Source organism: Carlito syrichta, unplaced genomic scaffold (genome assembly GCF_000164805.1).
Source record: "Carlito syrichta isolate Samal-C Ts95f unplaced genomic scaffold, Tarsius_syrichta-2.0.1 Scaffold81545, whole genome shotgun sequence".
Classification (NCBI taxonomy): domain Eukaryota; kingdom Metazoa; phylum Chordata; class Mammalia; order Primates; family Tarsiidae; genus Carlito; species Carlito syrichta.
In genome coordinates, this window is record NW_007025641.1 from 76,891 (window position 1) to 96,304 (window position 19,414).

Genomic DNA, 19,414 nt, shown 5'->3' on the forward strand with positions numbered 1-19,414 from the left:
ATTTTTCTAATTATCCCACTAATGGCCAGAGAAAAATAAAATTAAGACCCTCACCCTTTAATAGATGAAACAGCTTCAAACATCAAAAATTAATGAATTCAAATGCTTCAAAGGAATATGATATGTTTATTGATGACTAAACATGGGTGTGGGCAAGGAAGACAAAAATAAAATAAATCACAGTAGACTGATCTAAGAGCATTCTGTCTATGACAACTCAGGAGCAATGAAACTGAGACAATTGTAAAACTCACTCCAACTTTCCTACAAGCATAACAGGCCCCAGTAGAAAAATGGAAGTTAACCTCTGTATACGTGTGTGTGTGCATATGCATGTACACTCTGCTTTCATGATTTTGCTGTTTCTTGATATTTTACTAAGATATAGTAAATTAGGATTATACAATTATCTAAGTCCTGGACCATGACAACCAATAAAAGGCTGCCAAACTCCCATTTCTTACAATCCCTGATCGATTAATTAATGCAAAGGAATAAAAGTAGTATATGACAAAATGAGGTTAAATTCTTCCCTCAGAGTTCCTTGAGGAAAGCACACATTTCACTACTTGAGGTAATATTTATGTGTTCAATACAGATTAAAATTCTAACAATTGAGCAATAGATCTAGTTTTAATAAATTAGGCAGGTCCTCACAGTAATTGCTGTGTGGGATGAAAGGAAGAGTGAGCGAGTATTCGATTCATTAAACACTCCTACAGTGTTCTATCTTTATTGACAATCTTGTAGAGAATTCGCATCTACTCTTATTGTTACCAACAATACACAAAACTCTTTAACACACCATGTTTCATTTCTATGCCTGTTTGGCAAAACTGCAGAAAACAAAATGAATGATGTGGTCAATCAATAAATAACTCCTCTAGTCAGAGTATTAATAAAAACTTTCTTACACTTTTGCCCTTAGATGAATGACTCAGAGTGCCTAGGGAAAATAAACCACCTTGCAAACATATCAGGGAGAGGGAAAAATCTATCGCTCTACAGTGTGCAGAGTAATGAAAGGGAAACAATGCAGACACAAGACTCCTTATTCCACACTGACCACAAAGACCACCCTCCCCCACCCACCTTCTTCTTTTACTAGCACTGTCATTTGGGATGCCCCATTCTGCAGCTGCAAAATGGGATGGTCAAAATGCCTGCCTTGTAACATCCCAGCTGTAAAAAGCACACCTAACACTCAGATCTTGGTTTCTAAAACCATTCACCAACAAAAGAATCAGGGTTCCTTGGAGAAATTACTGATTCTAGGACTGGGGCAGGAGCTATGCCACATGACTATGGAGCATCCTGCAGTGTCAGAAATTAGAGTGGTACTAGTGAAAAAGAAAACACATAATAACGGAGACAAGGCAGAGGGATACAAAAGTCAACTAAAAGAGCTACCAACAGCCAAGGCTGGAAAAATATGAACATCAAAATAAAGCTGTAATTATCCACAATATAAAATAGATAGCCATGAGTTCACACTGACATATAAAAATGATCCTGAAGGTAAGCAGATAGATAAGATAGACAAGAGAAAAGAGACAAATCCCATGAGGAGCATTCCAAATAATTTATGTGTGTCTACTTCATGTTCAAGGAGGTGGAATATAATCCCCCACTCCTGAAACGCAGGATACACACAGGAACATTCTTCCAAAGATGACAGTGAGGGAAGAGAAGAATTTTACAGTGGAGAAACCTGACAAATCCTGTTTCAACCAGGCATTCAAGGTCAGCATTAACAGAAATAAGTCATTTTGACAGAATATACCCTAGATATGATATAATGAAAATGGCACATTCCATTTTTGACCCTCCTTCCAAAAGCCTACTACCCCACACTCAACATGAGAAGGGCTACAAAATACCTGACCAGTACCTCTTCAAACCGCCAGGGTCATCAAACACAAGGAAAAGTATGACAAGCTGTCAAAGCCAAGAGGAGTCAGAGAAGTGACTGCAAGATTCATTGTGGCAAGCTGGATGGGATCCCAGAACAGAAACAAGACTTTAGGTGAAAACTCAGGAGATATGAATAAAGTAAGGCAGGTCCTTGAATAACATAGTTTTGTTCAACATCACTTCATTATAACATTTATGGGGGCAGAGGGGGACTGGGCCACTATCGGTGCAGAGTTTACTAGTGTGTTTGCATGGGTTTTCTCAAGGTACACCAGTTTCCTCCCACATCCCAAAGCTGTGCCCATTAAGTGAACTAGTGTGTCTACCCTGTCCCAGTGTGAGTGAGTGAGTGAGTGGGTGGGTGTGCATACGAGTGTGCGCAAGTAAACCTGAGATGGGACAACCTCCGCTCCTAGGCTGGTTCCCACCTGGTCCCTTGAGAAGCCAGGCAGGATAGCCTCCAGCTACCCAAGACCCTGAACTGGAATAAATGGGTAATTATCTTACTCATTTTCATTAAACTTTCTTAAATTTATGTATAGCTCATATTTCAATGGTTAGTATCAGCAGTGTTTTTGTCTTTCAGACTATTGGTGATGTTTTCATAATCCAAAATTTGCCATAAGAACTTAAGTCTTGCTTATATCAGTCTACTGTAAAACCCGTTTTTGTATACGTTGTTTCGCTTAAAGTTGTGGTTTCCAAGAATCTATGCATGACCTAAGTGAGGACTTACTGTATAGACTTTCATTTAATAATAAAGTATCAGTACTGGTTCATTAATTGTAGCAAATACCCCATACTAATATAAGATGCTAGCAACAGGGAAACTGGGTGTGGGATATACAGGAATTCTCTGTATTATCTTTGTAATTTCTCTGCCACTACAACTTCAAAACAAAAAAACAAAAAAAACCTTAAGTTTATTTTTTTAAATGTCTGCTTTACCTTCCACACAAATTTAAATTTTTCAAAAGTTTGTGGAAGTACATCAGTTGTTCACAGGCTATACCACCTACATATGCATTAAAAAATAAATATTACGCTTTTCCATTTGTTTTGGAAAAGAAACATTGCATTTCACTTGAAGGGGTTCTTAGAGATTTTCTTTTCCATCCCCAAAACAAAAAGACTGAGAACAACTGTGTCACTGGGTAGGGCCCTTAGAGAGGATCCCAGGAGATTACCTATTAGAAACAAATCATACAAAGTCGTTTCTTGACTGTAGTTGAGACAGCTTGCTTAGATACACTGTAACTACTCTAATAAGGAACATTTAATTAAGACTAACATAAATGATCTCTCTTAAGAAAATGTTATGATTTTTTTAACCACAGATATTTTTATTTGATCATCTTACTACTACATCTTATAAAGGCAAAGAATACTTAGTACATTCCTTACCATATCATTATATGCATCAGTTTTATTTTTGTCTCTTTACTATCATTGCTTATCCTATAAATTTTTTTAACATTAATTGCATTCTTTACAAAGAACCACTGAAAAAAAATTCTAAAAATCAAGAAATTAACATATATATTGGTTTTTAAACTACGGCAATGTAAATGCTAATTGTATATAATACAAGTGAACATGTAGTTATCTTCCTAGCACTTAATCCAAACAATCCCTCCTCCGTTCCCAAGAAATTCCGCTTGGTCTATATGTGGTTGGGTAAGGACATCGCCTCTCCTCCACACCAGCAGTGGGCATCTGAGCCCCAAGCCTGATTTGAGTAGTCTTCCCCAGGTCACCTTCATTGCTTTAGGAAATGGGTGACCAGGCCAACTGTCAAATTATCAGAAAAGTGTTTGCTCTTTCTCCGAGAAGAGGTCTTTATGATAGAAACTGGAGGTAACCAGCAACTATTCTGCTGTGGCATTTTGATAGCCTGAGAGTAAAGCAAGCAGAGGCAACAAAGCTGAAAAGTGGCTGGAGAAATAGAGTACTAAGGAGACTACTGAAATCGCTGCATGCTGCAGTACTTAAACACAGCTTCACCTCTGGGATGTTCCATTCCATAAATCAACAAACCATCAACTCTTTTTTGATTAAGCAAGTTTCAGCTGAGGTATCATTTAGGATTAGGTTTAGCTTCAAGTGTCAGCAAACTTAAAAGGACAATGGCTTAGACGTAACTGACATTTCTATTTCTTGCATCCAAAGTGCAAAGTTAGGCCGTCAAGGGCTGGTACAGAAGTTGTGCCCCCCAAAGTCTTACATGGTATGTACCTTCTAGCTCATAGCTCCACCATCCCCATAGTAGAACCCACCCTAATGGCTCAATATGGCAGCTAGACCTCCAACCATCACATACACATTCCATGCCACAGAACTGAAGAAAGGAGGAAGACATAGGGTATCAGGAGGCTTTACAAGTGGGATCCTAGGAGCTGCTTACTCACTCACTTATATCTGACTGGCTAAAACTTACCTGGCCACATATGGAGGCTAGAAAATGCCATCTTTACTCTGAGCAGGCATGGCCACAAATAAAAATCCTACTATAACAGAAGAAGAAAGAAGGAACAGATACTGGGTGACAATCAGCCTTTGTCACAGCTGGGTTTCTATACTTTTCTTTTCTTTTTCTTTTTTTTTTTGAGTTGAAGTCTCACTCTGTCACCCAGACTGGAGTGCAGTGGCCGCTCTCGGCCACCGCAGCCTCGACCTGCTGGGCTCCGGCGATCCTTCCGCCTCAGCCTTCCGAGTAGCCAGAATTACAGGCATGCGCTACCACGCCCGGCTGATTTTTTGATTTATTGTAGAGAGGAGGTCTCGCTGCCCAGGTAGGTCTCGAACCTGCGGGCTCAGGCAATCCACTCACCTCAGCCTCCCAAAGGCGCGGGATTACAGGCTGAGCCACCGAGCCCGGCTTCTATACTTTTCAACAAGACAACTAACAGAAATCATATGCTACATAATCGGTATTCTTTCAATTATCTTATTTTCCTTTCATGAGAAATTTGAGCAATTAAATCATTGTAGTATTTATGTTTGGGGAATCCCATATAGCAATGAAACATACATAGCAGGCAGCAATATTAACATCTAATTTCGCATTTTAGGACATTAAAACTTTATGAGTAGAGCTTTATTATGTAGTCCAAAGTTACCAGTATAAGGAATTAAAAATCTGGAATACATACGGAAATTCTAAATAAATAGATAAACCCAATAGGAAAACCTGGTAAATCATAGATAAATGGCTGATAGGGAAATTCAAGTGGCCAACAAGAATATGACTTCTGGATAAAGAAAACAGATTATTGCTTTCTCCCCCAATTCAAGTAAGATTAGCAGTAATACACTTTTCTTTAGGTATGGAATGTGAGATGAGTCGATAACAACAAAATTGTTTTTGAAAAGATTAAAAAAAAAGCAGATGGAAAAAAGATAAATGATATTGAACAGACCCTAGGAAGCTGAATGAAGTCAATTGTGAGGTAAAACAAAAAGTAGCCTGACCTAGACAACAAAACCTCCCAGAACTGAGAAACTATCAGCTCGATGTGACCAGAAATGGAGGTAAAAGTTTAGCTAAAACAAGGAGGATTGGTTGACACTCCATCTAAGAATTAGTTAGATCTCCAGCTATACTAATGAACACTGTTAGATGACTGCCCTTCCCAGCCCTAAGGACCAGCAGTTTACCCCTGGTATAGAGTAAGACACAGGGCCTCCACAGGGAGACATGGAATCATATAGGAGAGGATATCATACCAAGAACAGAGTGAGGGAGGAAACAGCGTCAAATATCCAGTTTTTTCTCATTCACGTTGTACGCTGCTGGCTGCCTGGTCTATAACTGCAGGCAGAAGTCTGGAAGGTTTTTCTATGGAAAACCTAATTAGCCCTAGAATCAAGCCCAAAGACACTTCCTGCCACCAGGGACTCAACAAATAACCCAGCCAGGTGACTCTGCTGAGAAGCCCACAGACTAGCTTGGAGCTTTCAGGAAGTAGCTTAGTGTACCAACCAGAGGTCACAGACATTATCAATGCATTCACCAAAAAGAAGAGGATGCCATTTAAAAAGGACTATTCTCAGAACAATAGTAATATTTTCTTAGGAATTACAAATATGATGGTAAGGCATGCAAGCCCTTTGGGTCCCCTCCCACTGCGGGAGCTTTTCTGTCCTCTCAATAAACCCTGCGTTCAAAAAAAAAGAAAGAAAGAAAAGGATGGGAAGACAATGATGTCATGGTCTTTAGAAAGTAGAAAAGACTGAAAATAGGGGCAAAATGATATGAAAATCAGAATTTCAGCCCAGTAATATCTAAATATGAGAGTTAAAGAGAGACAGCATCAACCAAATGGGGAGGAGTGTGTGTGTGTGTGTGTGTGTGTGTGTGTGTGTGTGTGTGTGTGTGTGTGTTTACTTTTTTTTTTAAATCCCTAAAGGAAGAATGTAAGTTTACGGAATGAAGGTCCCACTTAGTACTCTGCAAAACTTGATGAAAACAGACCACATAAAGGCACATCTGGCCAGGTGTGGCGGCTCATACCTGTAATCCTAGTACTTTGGGGGTCAGAGGCAGTAGGATCACTTGAGCCCAGGAACTCAAAACCAGCCCAGGCAACACAATGTGACCCTATCTCTAAGAAAAAATTAAAAACTTAGCCTGGTGTGGTAGTGCACACCTGTAGTCACAGTTCCTAGGCTGTGTAGAAGGCTAATATAGGAGGATCACTTGAGCCCCAGAGCTGGAATCTGTAGAAAGCCATGATCCTGTCACTGCACTCTAGCCTGGGTAACAGAGTGAGACCCTGCCTCAAAAAAAAATAAAAATAAAAAATAGGCCAGGCACAATGGCTCAAGCCTGTAATCCTAGCACTTTGGTGGGCAGAGGTGAGCAGATTGCCTGAACCCGGGTTCACAAACAGCCTGGGCAACTTGGCGAGTCTCATGTCTACAATAAATCAAAAAATTAGCCGGGCATGGTAGCACATGCCTATAGTTTCGGCTACTTGGAAGGCTGAGGTGGAAGGATCGCCAGAGCCCAGCAGGTCGACGCTGGAGTGGTGGTCATAAGCATGCCACTGCACTCCAACCTGGGTGGCAGAGTGAGACTCCAACTCAAAAATAAAAAATAAAGACACATCACTGAGAATTTCAGAAAATGTGGAATAAGAAGACACCTCTGCAAGATTTCAGGAAGAAAGAGTAAGAAAAAAAAGTAATTACTAAAAAGCTTAATGGTAACCACATGGAATCTAAAGTGGAAAAATGCTTCTAAAATCCCATAGGAAAATTATTTTCAATCCTGAATTACAGACCCAGCTATACAATCAGATGAAAAGGTAAAAATATTTTACACAAATTAGATTTCAAAAAATGTACCTCTCCCTACAACCTGCTCTTCAGGAAGGAAGATATCCTTAGCAAAGAAGAGAGTCAACAAAGAAGGAAGAACCTTCTTTAATAAGGTTCTTGTAAGATAAGAAAACAAGGACACAAGAGGGAAAGGATGGCTATGATCCAGCCCCAGGAGGAGGGCTGTGCACGAGGCAGAGCATACCTGATGATCCCAAGAAGATGGGCTTAACAGATACCTCTGGAATCTGAATGCACTGTGAGGAGAATCAGTCAACTCTGGGTTTGAAGCAGTCACAAGAACGTCGACAAACTGAAAATATAGGGGGAAAATCCATGTCATTGGTCAGAGCAATGATTTTTTTGATATGACCTTAAAAGCACAAACAATGTGACAAAAAAATAGACAAATGAGATTTTAAACTAAAAACTAGCACAGCAAAGAAAACAAACAATGGAGTGAAAAGAGTAGGAGAAAATATCTGCAAAACATATATCTGATAAGGGCTAATATCCAAAATATATAAGGAACTTAACGACAAGAAAAAAAATAGGCAAAAAAATCTGAATGGACACTTCTCAAAAGAAGACATATAAGTGGCCAACAGATATATGAAAACGTAACTAATCATCAGGGAAGTGCAAATTAAAACTACAATGAAATGTCACCTCACAACTACTGAATGATTATTATAATAGAAAACAAAGATAAGGATTGGCAAGGATGTGGAAAAAAGGGAACTCTTTCATGTTGGTGAGAATATAAATTAGTACAGCATTTATGGAAAACAGGATCACAGTTTCTCAAAAAATTAAAAATAGGATTATGGCAGTATAGTGGCTCATGTCCGTAATCCCAGCACTCTAGGAGGACAAGGTGGGAGGATTATTTGATCCCAGCAGTTTGAGACCAAGTTGGGCATCATAGTGAGACCTCATTTCTATAAAAAAAAAAAATTGTTTTAAATTAGCCAGTGTGGTAGCAGGTACCTATAGTCCCAGTTACTAGAGAGGCTGAGGTGGAAGGACAGCGTGAGCCCAGGAGGTGAAGGCTACAGTGAGCTGTGACTGTGCCACTGCACTCCAGCCTGGGCAACAAAATAAGACCCTGACTACATTTAAAAAAAAAAAAAAGCCAGGATTACTGTATGATCCATCAAACCTACTACTGGGTACATATCCAAAGAAAATGAAATATGTTGAAGAGCTTTCTGCACTCCCGTGTTTATTGCATCACTCTCAACAGTTAAGATATGAGATAATACATCCAATTGTCCATCAATGGATAACTGGACTTTAAAAAAAAAAAAAGTGGTATAACTTGGCGCAGTGGCTCACAACTGTAATCCCAGCACTCAGGGAGGCCGAGATGAGAGGATTGCCAGAGCCCAACAATTTGAGACCATCCTGGGCAACATGGCAAAACCTCATGTCTACAATGAATCAAAAAATTGGCCAGGTGTGGTGGTCCTCACCTGTAGTCCCAGATTCTCGGAAGGCTGGGGAGGAATAATTGCCTGAGCCCAGGAGGCTGAGGCTGTGGTAGCTGTGAGCATGCAGCTACACCCAGCCTGGGAGACAGAGTGAGACTTCAACTCAAAAAAAGAGAGAGAGAGAGAAAGAAAAGAAAAGAAAATGTGGTATATAAACACAATGGAATCCCACCACCAACTCTGCAAAGGACTCCTGCAGTTAGGAACATATTTCAAGCGCACTGGAAAGTGTGCCTGAGTGATGGTGAGGAATGGGGTATGACAACAGAATTAAAGAATGGAAGTGGGGAATGAAGATAAACAAAGTGAAACCGGAGAGGTACGCCCTGATACAACCTCAGGTTGAGGGGTAGGATGGACTCAGTCGATCACATCAGAGGATCCAAAGCACTCCCAAACTACACCCTCCAAAAAGAGGGAGAAAGAATCGGAATCCAGCAGAAAGGAAAAGTGAGATCAAGTGAAAAGAAAAGAGGATCAAGTGAAGAAAAGATTAAGTGAAAAGAATCAGAAGGTAAGATTCCACAAAAATTACAGCAAGGTAGAAGGAATAAATTCTAGTGTTCCATCTCAAAACAAGGTGACTGCAGGTAACAATAATATAGTGTATATTTCAAAACAGCTAGAAGTGAGAATTTTGAATGTTCTCACCACAAAGAAATGATGAATGTATGAGGTGATGGATTTGCCAATTACCCTAATTTGATCATTATACACCATATACAACTATCAAAACATCCTATCATACCCCCTAAATATGTACAATTATTGTGTCAATTAAAATAAAGCATAACAAAAAAGGGAAAAAAAGATAAGGATTCCAAGCCTGGATCCAAAACTTTCAAGACTTATGACTTAAGTTATTTTACCTTTCTATGCTTCAGTTTCCTTATATATAGAAAAAGCTGATACAAAATTTCTTGGAGGACTGCAGACATTAAACAATAAAATATTCTATAATTATCAGGTTTTTTAAGCCCAGAAACATTTAAAATGTCCCTTATTTGTCATCAGAAACCTCGTGCACGCTCTCTAGAAGAACTGGGTCACAGACAGAAATTCTCATAGTCTGCCCACCTGTCACCCATCAGGTAATACTGAAAATTTTTAAAGCAATTGTTGTAAGTTCCTTTTTTTTAGGTTTTCTATTAGCCTCATCCTTGGGAAGACTATCTTCTATTGAAAATAAGTATTTGGACACGCCATAGAAAGAAAATAACAAGTCCATGTATCAAAGGTGAGAATCAAGTTGAAGGCCAGGGAAGCAGGTTATCTACCCTGCCCAACTCATACCCGCTGTCTTGGCCAGATCATATCGCACACAATTCAAAGGAAGAATTCTTCCATGGAAGCAAGTTTCCATTCAGCTTCCCAAATTTTAAAGTCGATGTACCAGGGAATCAACACTTGCATACCACAGCTATGAATGAAGACTCAAGAAGGATCAAATGCCATTATATACAAGGTCACTCTTCCCGGTGTCTGATGAAGGGTAACTGGCTTTCTCTCTTTTTCATGTCATCTCATTTCTGCCTCAAACTTCTGAATCCACTCCCTGGCTGCTAGGACTTTCCACATTGTTACCACCAACTGTCTTGCTTTCCCTCTAAAGTACCAGTCTTCCCTGCTGCCTTATCCTTTGCATCCACCAAGATCAGACCAGAATTTATTAAGAAGGCGCATGTATACAAACCTGTATGTAACCAAGAGAAAGTCCTTGTGTCAATTAGAAAAATTATGTAGATTTCATTTCAATTTGGCTGTATGTGAATAATGAGCAACTTCAGATATTTGCTATAATAAACCAAAATACCTAAACTAATAATGTTCGAGTATACTTAAAATAGTATAAAAGCTAGTCTACTGAATATTTAGAGAAAAAAATTCATTTGCCATTTATGATGAAAAACTGACTATATTCTAGACATACTTTATCTATACTTAGTAGATATTCTTTGTAATAAGCAAGTAAGTTAGAGCTCTCAATTTTCCATTAAACTATAAGAATCATAAGGCAAGAAATACCACTATTAACAAGAACCATCATGTGTCAGGCACTGTCCTTTCCACGTAATAACTAATTTAATGCTCTCAACAGCCCACTGAGGTAGGGCTAACATCCCTGATTTTTTTTTTTTTTTTTTTGAGTTGGAGTCTCACTCTGTCACCCAGGCTGGAGTGCAGTGGCACTCTCACGGCCACCCCAGCGTTGACCTGCTAGGTTGCAGCAATCCTTCCACCTCAGTCTTCCAAGTAGCTAACATCTCTATTTTATAGGTAAAGTGTAGATAAGTTAAGACTGCCCGAAGCTACACTTCCAGCAAGCAGTGAACAGTATGCAAACCTACAGTCAGACATTGAGGCTGTTAACCACTTGACACACGGGCTCCATCGGCTTTTGTAATAGCCAGAACCAGGCTGTGTAAAAGACGAAGCTCAAGCTCGCGTGCCTGAAATGGAGCTTACATGCCTGAAATATTGAGCTCAGCACAGCAGATGTTTCTTAAGTAGAATGAATATTCGGGAGCTTGAATTATCGCAAGAATCTCCTTGGACTAGAAAATGTTTTTAAAATATAGCTTAAGATTATATCAGTATATTGTTGAGAGGAAGAATGAGGTAGAGGGCAGGAAGAAAACTTTTTGGCATGTCTGCATTTCCGTCACAATGAAGGGTAAAATGCGATCTAGCTACACATATTTTTTGATAAATAAATTCACTCTGCAGGACCAGTGGGTGCAGAATATTACTATGAACACTTAAAGGCTTATTTATTAGCTATAATTAAGAATTGGTTATAATTAAGAATTTAAGTCATATCTTTTCTTATAAAATCCCAATCCCAATACACACTTCTACATATTTCATCATATAAAATATGCTTCGAGTTATTTTAAATTTGAAACTGCCCCAGAATCTCTTCAACAAGTATTTCATGCCACTCAGAGTCTCAAAATTCTTAGACCAAACAGGGAAGAAAACAAAACATACAAAGTCCACCCTTAACTCCAAAGACTGACAACAAGCTAGTCAAAACAGCTGGCACAATGAGACATAAAGAGAAGTCAAAGCAATTGGTTTCAGAGTGGTCATTTAAACTTTCAGATTCTTAGGCCAAAAATAATGTATACACGTTATAGAATATAAAAAAGTCATTAAGGGAGCTGTAGTTAGAAGCTGGAGTGTTCCATCAACACTGGAAGTCCCAGAGAGTCAGCTCACTATGGCCTGTATCAATTCCCCTGTACAGAAGAGAGGGGAAGTGAATACTTGATTTTAGAATGACAGAACAAAAGGAAACTTCAAGATTATTAAATTCAAAGGACTCATTTTACAAATGAGAACACAACTCAAGACTTACACAGCAGAGGTATTCTCACAATTGTGCTGTCTCCTCTTAATGCAATTTTTTGGTATTCTTAACATACTAGAGTGCCTACACATTTTGCAAGCTACATTAACATCAGTGGCTTTCATTCACTGGGCAGTGGTACTTTCATCTAGCAGGATATGCAATAGCATAGCAGCCACTGACATTACTAAATATTTTTAAAACATCAGAGAAATTATGTTAAAAAATTGTTAAATGCCAAAATCTATATGAAAAAACAAAGGGTTAATAATAGCCAAGACCAAAAAAAAAAAAAAGAAAAATTATGTTAATTAAAAAATAAGTAAAAATTATATTAAGCAAAACTATCATAAGAAAGCTAATGAAGCCAGGCTCAGTGGCTCAGCCTGTAATCCCCCGCCTTTGGGAGGCTGAGGTGAGTGGATTGCCTGAGCCCGCGGGTTCGAGACCCGCCTGGGCAACTTGGCAAGACCTCATCTCTACAATAAATCAAAAATTAGCCAGGTGTGGTAGCGCACACCTGTAGTTCCAGCTACTTGGAAGGCTGAGGCGGAAGGATCGCCGGAGCCCAGCAGGTGAAGGCTGCGGTGGCGGAAGTGGCCACTGCACTCCAGTCTGGATGACAGAGTCAGACTCCAACTCAAAAAAAAACAAACAAAAAAAAAGAAAGCTAATGAAGTTTTAGTAAGTCAAATCCTGCCTTTTACTCTCATCAAAAAGTCTTGCAGTCTGAGAATCAAATAAGTTGAAAATTTAAACATCTATTTCTCAAATCTATTTCATTCACTGAAATGTCTTTAAAAAGCAAAATGCTAGCTACAAAGCAATGTATTAGATGGAAAAAAAATGATGATTGTGTTGACGGGCCACAACAGCAAATCAATACAAGTCATGTATTTAATTTGCCAACAGAATATCTGAGGATACCCATCAATTGTATTTTCTTGGTTCTTCACAAGATACAATAGAAAGTAAGAAAGTGTGGCCCGGTAGGTCTGGTTTCTATATCAGTGTGCATGTATGATATACATCACTAAACACACAAGAATATGGAAATAAACTGGAGGCACAATGAACACTCTTTAACCTACTCTCCATAGTGTTTTCACAAGGCCCTTTTGCTTTTGGGCTGTGATCAATCTCTCTGCAGCCAAAGCTCACCATGGTTCAGGCCATGAAACAGTCAAGGTGTGTCCCCAGGAGGATTTTCATATAATACCAGAGGGTATGGAGAAGTAGTGGTGACAAAGACAAAAAAAAAAAACACCACTATCAATTTATTCTAAACACTGAGTTGTTCCAGGCCACAGGTGGCCAAGAAGTAATGAGGTGCAGTGCTAGGACACATGAAAGCCCGAGAAAGGAGAAAGAGCTGGCATGGGTAGGGATATCAAAACAATTCCGCCAGCAGCAATGGATGAGTACAGGTGGGTGACAGAGGCAGAGGAACAGGGACAAGAGGCATCAAGCAAGAGTGGTGCCAATACCTTCCAAACTATCCTCAGCCCTGTTCAGGGAAGCAAAGGTGTACCTGAGATCTCAGATGCAGGCACCTGCCTGAAGAGAAAAGGAGGAGCTAAGAGTCAAGCAGTTCTCAACCACAAATGTTTTCAAATAAGATTTAGGAGTGTAGAAAGTTTAAGGGGAGGGGGAGAAGGAGGGAGAAGGGAAACAAGAATGGAGCTCACACTGCGATTTGAAGAGAAAACCAAGGAGCATATTGGGTGTCCAAGGCAGTTCATGGTTACATAACATACAAGTAACCTAAATTTCACTGGCTGTCATTTCTTTCTAAAGCATCTGTTAGGGGATGTGTTCCTATACATGTGTTGGTAGTTTTTTAAGGCCTGGCCTCTACTGCTCACTTGTCATTCTACTTACAGAAAAGATTAATAACACTGCATACCATGCGTGATGAATAAGAAATTCAACTTACACAGCACTAGGTGTAAAATTATGCAGTACATCCTTTTGAGTGCATAAGAATTCGATTTAACATGAAGAGCTCCCTACAAAGAGGGGAGAAGTGAAACTTATCTAAGTATTTGCCATGCTTTGGTCTACAAATAGGTTCAGAAAAGTAATCTGTGAAAATGAAAATTGTGTTACCCGATTATATAGTCAAAGCAAAAAATGTTATTTCAGAGTTACAGTAAACCCCAACTCATCTAAAATCGACTCGACCAAAACAGCTGAGATTACCATAATTTGTTTTGGCTTCATAAGACATTTAAAAGTGGAATGGAAAAATATTTAAAAGCCATGTCTGCCTTTTTTGGGAGGGGAAGGGAGGTGAAATTCAACTCAGTGGAAAAAATAAACCGACATACTTCCACCTCCCTTGCAGGGCCCAGTAAAGGAGAGAGAAGAAGACCTGGAGAAAATATGAGTGGGTCTTCAGAAGACCAAAAGGAGGCCCAGAACTGGGTGTGTGCACAAGGGCCAGAGAAAGCTAGAGTGCTCTGCATAACTCAGAGCTCTAAATTATTTTTGTAAGTTGAAGTGAAAGACAGAGAAAGACAGAGACCAACCAAGATAAGCTGCCAGGTACAAGCTGTTGGATCCTGAGGAGACACTTTTTAAAAACATCGTCTAATATTCAATGTGAGGCTTTTTTGTTTCTGAACTTTTCAGTTTCCCTTACCTTCATAAAGTTTACCTAACATAATCTTTATTTAAGAAAAAAAAAAAGCAAGGGAAAAGGGCTGTGTTCCTGTGTGGGTGGGGACACAGTGCAACAGAGACAGTCAGTTCACAATGGCAAGACAGACGCAGGGCCAGCAGTCTAGGCGGTCTAAGTGCCCACACCCTCCACCCCTTCCCCAGAGACGGAGAGGAATTGTGGCCACCTCCCATCATAATCTCACTGAGCTCCCAAAGAACAGGTTACAGCACGTTCTGCACTCTGTGAAGACAAACTTAAAGCTTTCAAAATGGTGGCTACCATGGTACCTTTTCAAACCAGAGCACTCAGTTAGTACATGTTGAAACGTCTATAAATAAAAAAGATAATTTAGATGATATCAGTGAGTCACTTCCAACTCCTAAACTGGAGTAACAAGTTGCTTTTCCTATCCTTAGACATTGACACACAGAAGGGGTGACTCAACTAATTGGCCAGAAACCACCAATGATAAAAATTAATTCAACAATTTTAGAATATAGTCTCAGCTTTTAAAGTTGAGTATAAAATTTCAAAATCTATTAGAAACAGAAGCTTCTTTAAAGCTATATTTGCTATACATAAAAGAAATAAGAAAAAATAATACAGAGGAATAGTAACCATCAAGGCTGAGAACAAGAAGCTTGTCATTAATGGAAATTCCATCACCATCTTCCAGGAGAGAGACCCCAACAAAATCAAATGGGACAGTGCCAGTGCTGATTATGTGGTGTAGCCCACTGGCATCTTCACTACCTTGGAGACAACTGGGGCTTACTTACAGGGGGAGGCCAAAAGAATCATCATCTCTGCCCCCTCTGCTGATGCCCCCATGCTTGTGATGGGTTTGAGCCACAAAAAGTATCAGAACAAACTCATGATTGTCAGCAATGCCTCCATGCACCAACTATTTACCCCTCTGGCCAAGGTCATCCACAACAACTCTGTCATCATGGAGGGAGGGACTCATGACCACTGTCCATGTCACCCAGAAAAATATGGATGGCCCTTCTGGGAAGTTGTGGCACAATGGCTGCAGGGCCCTCCAGAATATCAACCCTGCATCTACCAGCACTGCCAAGGCCATTGGCAAGGTCATCCCAGAGCTGAACAGGAGGCTCACAGGCATGGCCTTCCATGTCCCTACCACCAATGTGTCCATTATGAACCTGACCCGCTGTCTGGAGAAACCTGCCAAATATATTGACGTCAAGAAGGTGGTAAAGCAGCCATCCAAGGACTCCCTCAAGCGCATTCTAGGGTACACCAAGAACCACTGTATCCTCCAACCTGGACAGTGACGTCCACTCAACTCTTCCACTTTCATGCTGGGCCTGGCATTGCCCTCAATGACCACTTTTCATCAAGCTCATCTCTTGGTATGACAATGAATTTGGCTACAGCAACAGGGTGGTGGACCTCATGGTCCACAGTGCCTCCAAGAAGTAAGAGCCCCTGGACCAGCCCCAGTAAGAGCACAAGAGGAAGAGAGAGGCCCTCAGCTGCTGAGGAGGACCTCCCACACTCAATCCCCAACCACACTGAGAATCTTTCCTCCTCACAGTGTCCATGCCAGACACCCTGAAGAAACGGGGAGGGGGGCTAGGGAGCCCCACCTCATCCAGTACCATCAATAAAGTCCCCTGTACTCAAAAACCAAAAAAGAACTAACAAAGAAATCTAGAAGCTTTGGTAATGAATAAACATCTAAACTACATACTTTAGCTTTTTTTGCACCAGGGCTTGCTATTGAAAAGTGCTCAGCTGCCTGAGACTGTGGTTACACTATTTCTAATAAACAGGCAGCTTCCTGTCTCTGGCTTCTCATTCTATATCAGGGTTGCATCCTGGCAACTTTCATCATCCTGACCCCTGAGTGCACTCATGTTAAAGAGGGTCTGCTTTGGTTCATTCCTTATTGTAAGAAACTACTCACCGGGGGGAACCCCTTGCTTTAAAACCTTGCTTTTCATCAGTAAAGCTGAAAAAGAGTTAATTTCTTATGTTCAAAACTTAGTTTCTCATAATCTCTAAATTTATCTCTATTTTGGTTGAAGTGTCTGGACTTTTTTTTTTTTTTTTTTTGAGTCTCTGAAGGGATGAAGTTCTGTGTACACTTTTAGACTGTTTCGGAAGTGGTTAAAACAGCAGTGTGTAGACAATGCCATAATCAATCAAATATTCATTTATGCTTTTCTTAAGAATATGTTTTTCTTAGCAACTGAGCCAATAATGCAGAGTTCATAGACAGAAAATTAAAATGTATGTCATGTTACAAAGCAATTTCTTTTAAACAAGTGATAGATCTTTTTCTTAAGGGCTTAAAAATGCAATTTACAAGTATGTTTTCCTACTTTTGGATTATTCTGAAGTAATTTACTGTTCAGCATAGTACTCGATTTGTTTCTAATATGGTGATAAATTATATATATGTTCTACTTACTTTATTTTGCTCATAATCTCCTATAGAATTGTCAGCAAAGGGCATTCTTTGCTTTTCTGACCTTTTTGAGTTAAAAGAAAAAACCCATCTTGCTCTATAACAAAAGATTTCATCTCGAGCTTTTCACCATTCAGCTTTTCCTTACCCTTGGGAACCTGTTATGTTGGATGGTTGGTCTCTTGACAATGACACCCCACTTGAGACAGCCTGTAAAGGCTGGAGAACCTCTTCACCCTCCTGTGTGGGCCGTTACACAAGCCCTCATGCCTCCTGGAGATGTCAGAGCCCCAGTCGGTGTGAAATGGTGATGCTGTCTGTCAGCAGGGAAATTGTCTGCTTCTGAAAACCCTTCCCCGAGCTTCCTCTGTGCGGGACCTCCAGCTGCCTCGGTGCACCGTGTCAGGGTATTAAAATAGCTCTGGCTTGATGACTTCACTAGTTCTCATAAACAGGCCAGTTGGCAGAACTCTGATGCAGTCTGCTCCTGAGTGGAAGACATTTATTTTTCTCTCCCCACTATCTCTAATATGAATACTTAGTTACATTTTGACTCAGGAGGAACTCTTTTTTCTGAGGATCAATTCAGCATAAACTTAATGCAAAATTTTCAAAATGCTTGAAGGGGACTTGAACTAAAAGAGCTAACCCACAGCCAACACTGGACATTCAGACTGTATTATTATTTCCTTTGCTAACCTTCAAGGACATCAAAAACTGCGAGGTAAACTAACCTTATATAACACATTTGGATTTCATTTATTTTAGAGCCAAGTAGATAAGAATATTATTATTGATAACTAATATCAGCCAAAATTTTTTAAGTCGTATTTCTCATGATCCTTTTCCACATGTAAGGAGGTCAATATAAGATATCAAAGTAAAAATTTATTATTACCACACCTAATCAGCATAAGGACAGAGGGCCCTTAAAAGGCAATTTTTTGTCATCACAGCAAGCTTCACTGATTAATGCACAAATGGATTTTGAAATTTTTTAAAAAGTATAAGGCATTTGTGCAACATAAAAAGGAGTTCTTCTGTATTAGATTACCAAATTTTCTCTTAGTGGTCATAATTTTCCCTTATAAAGTTTTCACTTCCTTCTGTAATTACCACATACTAGTATAAAATATGTGTGTGTGTGTGTGTGTGTGTGTGTGTGTGTGTATAGTCTACAAGAAAAGTAGAGCCTTCTGATGTTCCAGTATCATAACTCAGTGCTACATCCGAGCTGCACTTTGATTCCAAAAGAGAGCATTCAGACTAACTGCTTCAGTGCCCTGTGGACACAAGATTTATGTCTAGAGCAAAAGCTCCCAGATGACTCTATGGACATGAGTTAATGAAATAATTTGGTTCACTGGTTTAAGATGGCCTCTCTGGAAGGGGTTCAATCAGTGTCCCCCAAAAAGAGAAACTCACTAACATTCTACTCCCAGCACCCCTCAGTTCCTCTTATTACCTATCAGTTAGCAGCAGCATCCCAATAGCACCACAATGCTGCAACTGTGGTGGTGGTGAACCACCTCTCTCCACCAGTCCCAACCAAAATGTCAATTTCAGAGAACACACAGATATATATAACAGAATTTTTTAAATGTATGTTACCATACAATTAGCTGTCAGTTTCATCAACATTTGCTGAGCACCTTGCATGTGGCAGGTATTATATATGTACTGCCTACTGATATGAAGGGGCCAGCAATATTGCCTTCAATGATTTCTTTCACTCAATCAACTTTTAGTTAAGTATTATATAGCCACATAGCCATAGCAAGATGATACATGGACAGCTGCAATTTTTGTATTTATGTTAATCCTGTGATTTAGAAAATTTGGTTTTGATGGTACATCCAAGGAAGTGTTAAGAGGCCCTTAATAATAATAACCAGAGACATTTGGGGCATAGTTCAGAAAAATGATCATGAAATTAAGAGTTATCATGTCCCTCTCCTGCAGAGGCTAACAGCGATGCAGTGGAGATTTTGGATGCTGAAAGGTCAATTATAAATGTCATTACACATACAGTAATTCACACAGTGATGGAATAGGCTGAGTAGTTTGTGATGGTGGCTGCACTATCAAATTTTAGAACAATAAAGGACCTTAGATCTAGTAAAAATCTCACACTGTACTAATTATGCCTAGAAAGGTTGTGTGATTTGTACAAAGTCAAAAAGTACTAGGTTATCATCTCAGAATCAACTTTAAATTTTCCCATCATACTA

The 19,414-nt window shown here is 39.6% G+C and overlaps 1 pseudogene; it reads left to right on the forward strand.

Moving 5' to 3' along the window:
- The first annotated feature begins 13,494 nt into the window (after positions 1 to 13,494).
- On the forward strand, positions 13,495 to 16,192 carry LOC103257668 (annotated as a pseudogene).
- The last annotated feature ends 3,222 nt before the right edge of the window (positions 16,193 to 19,414 follow it).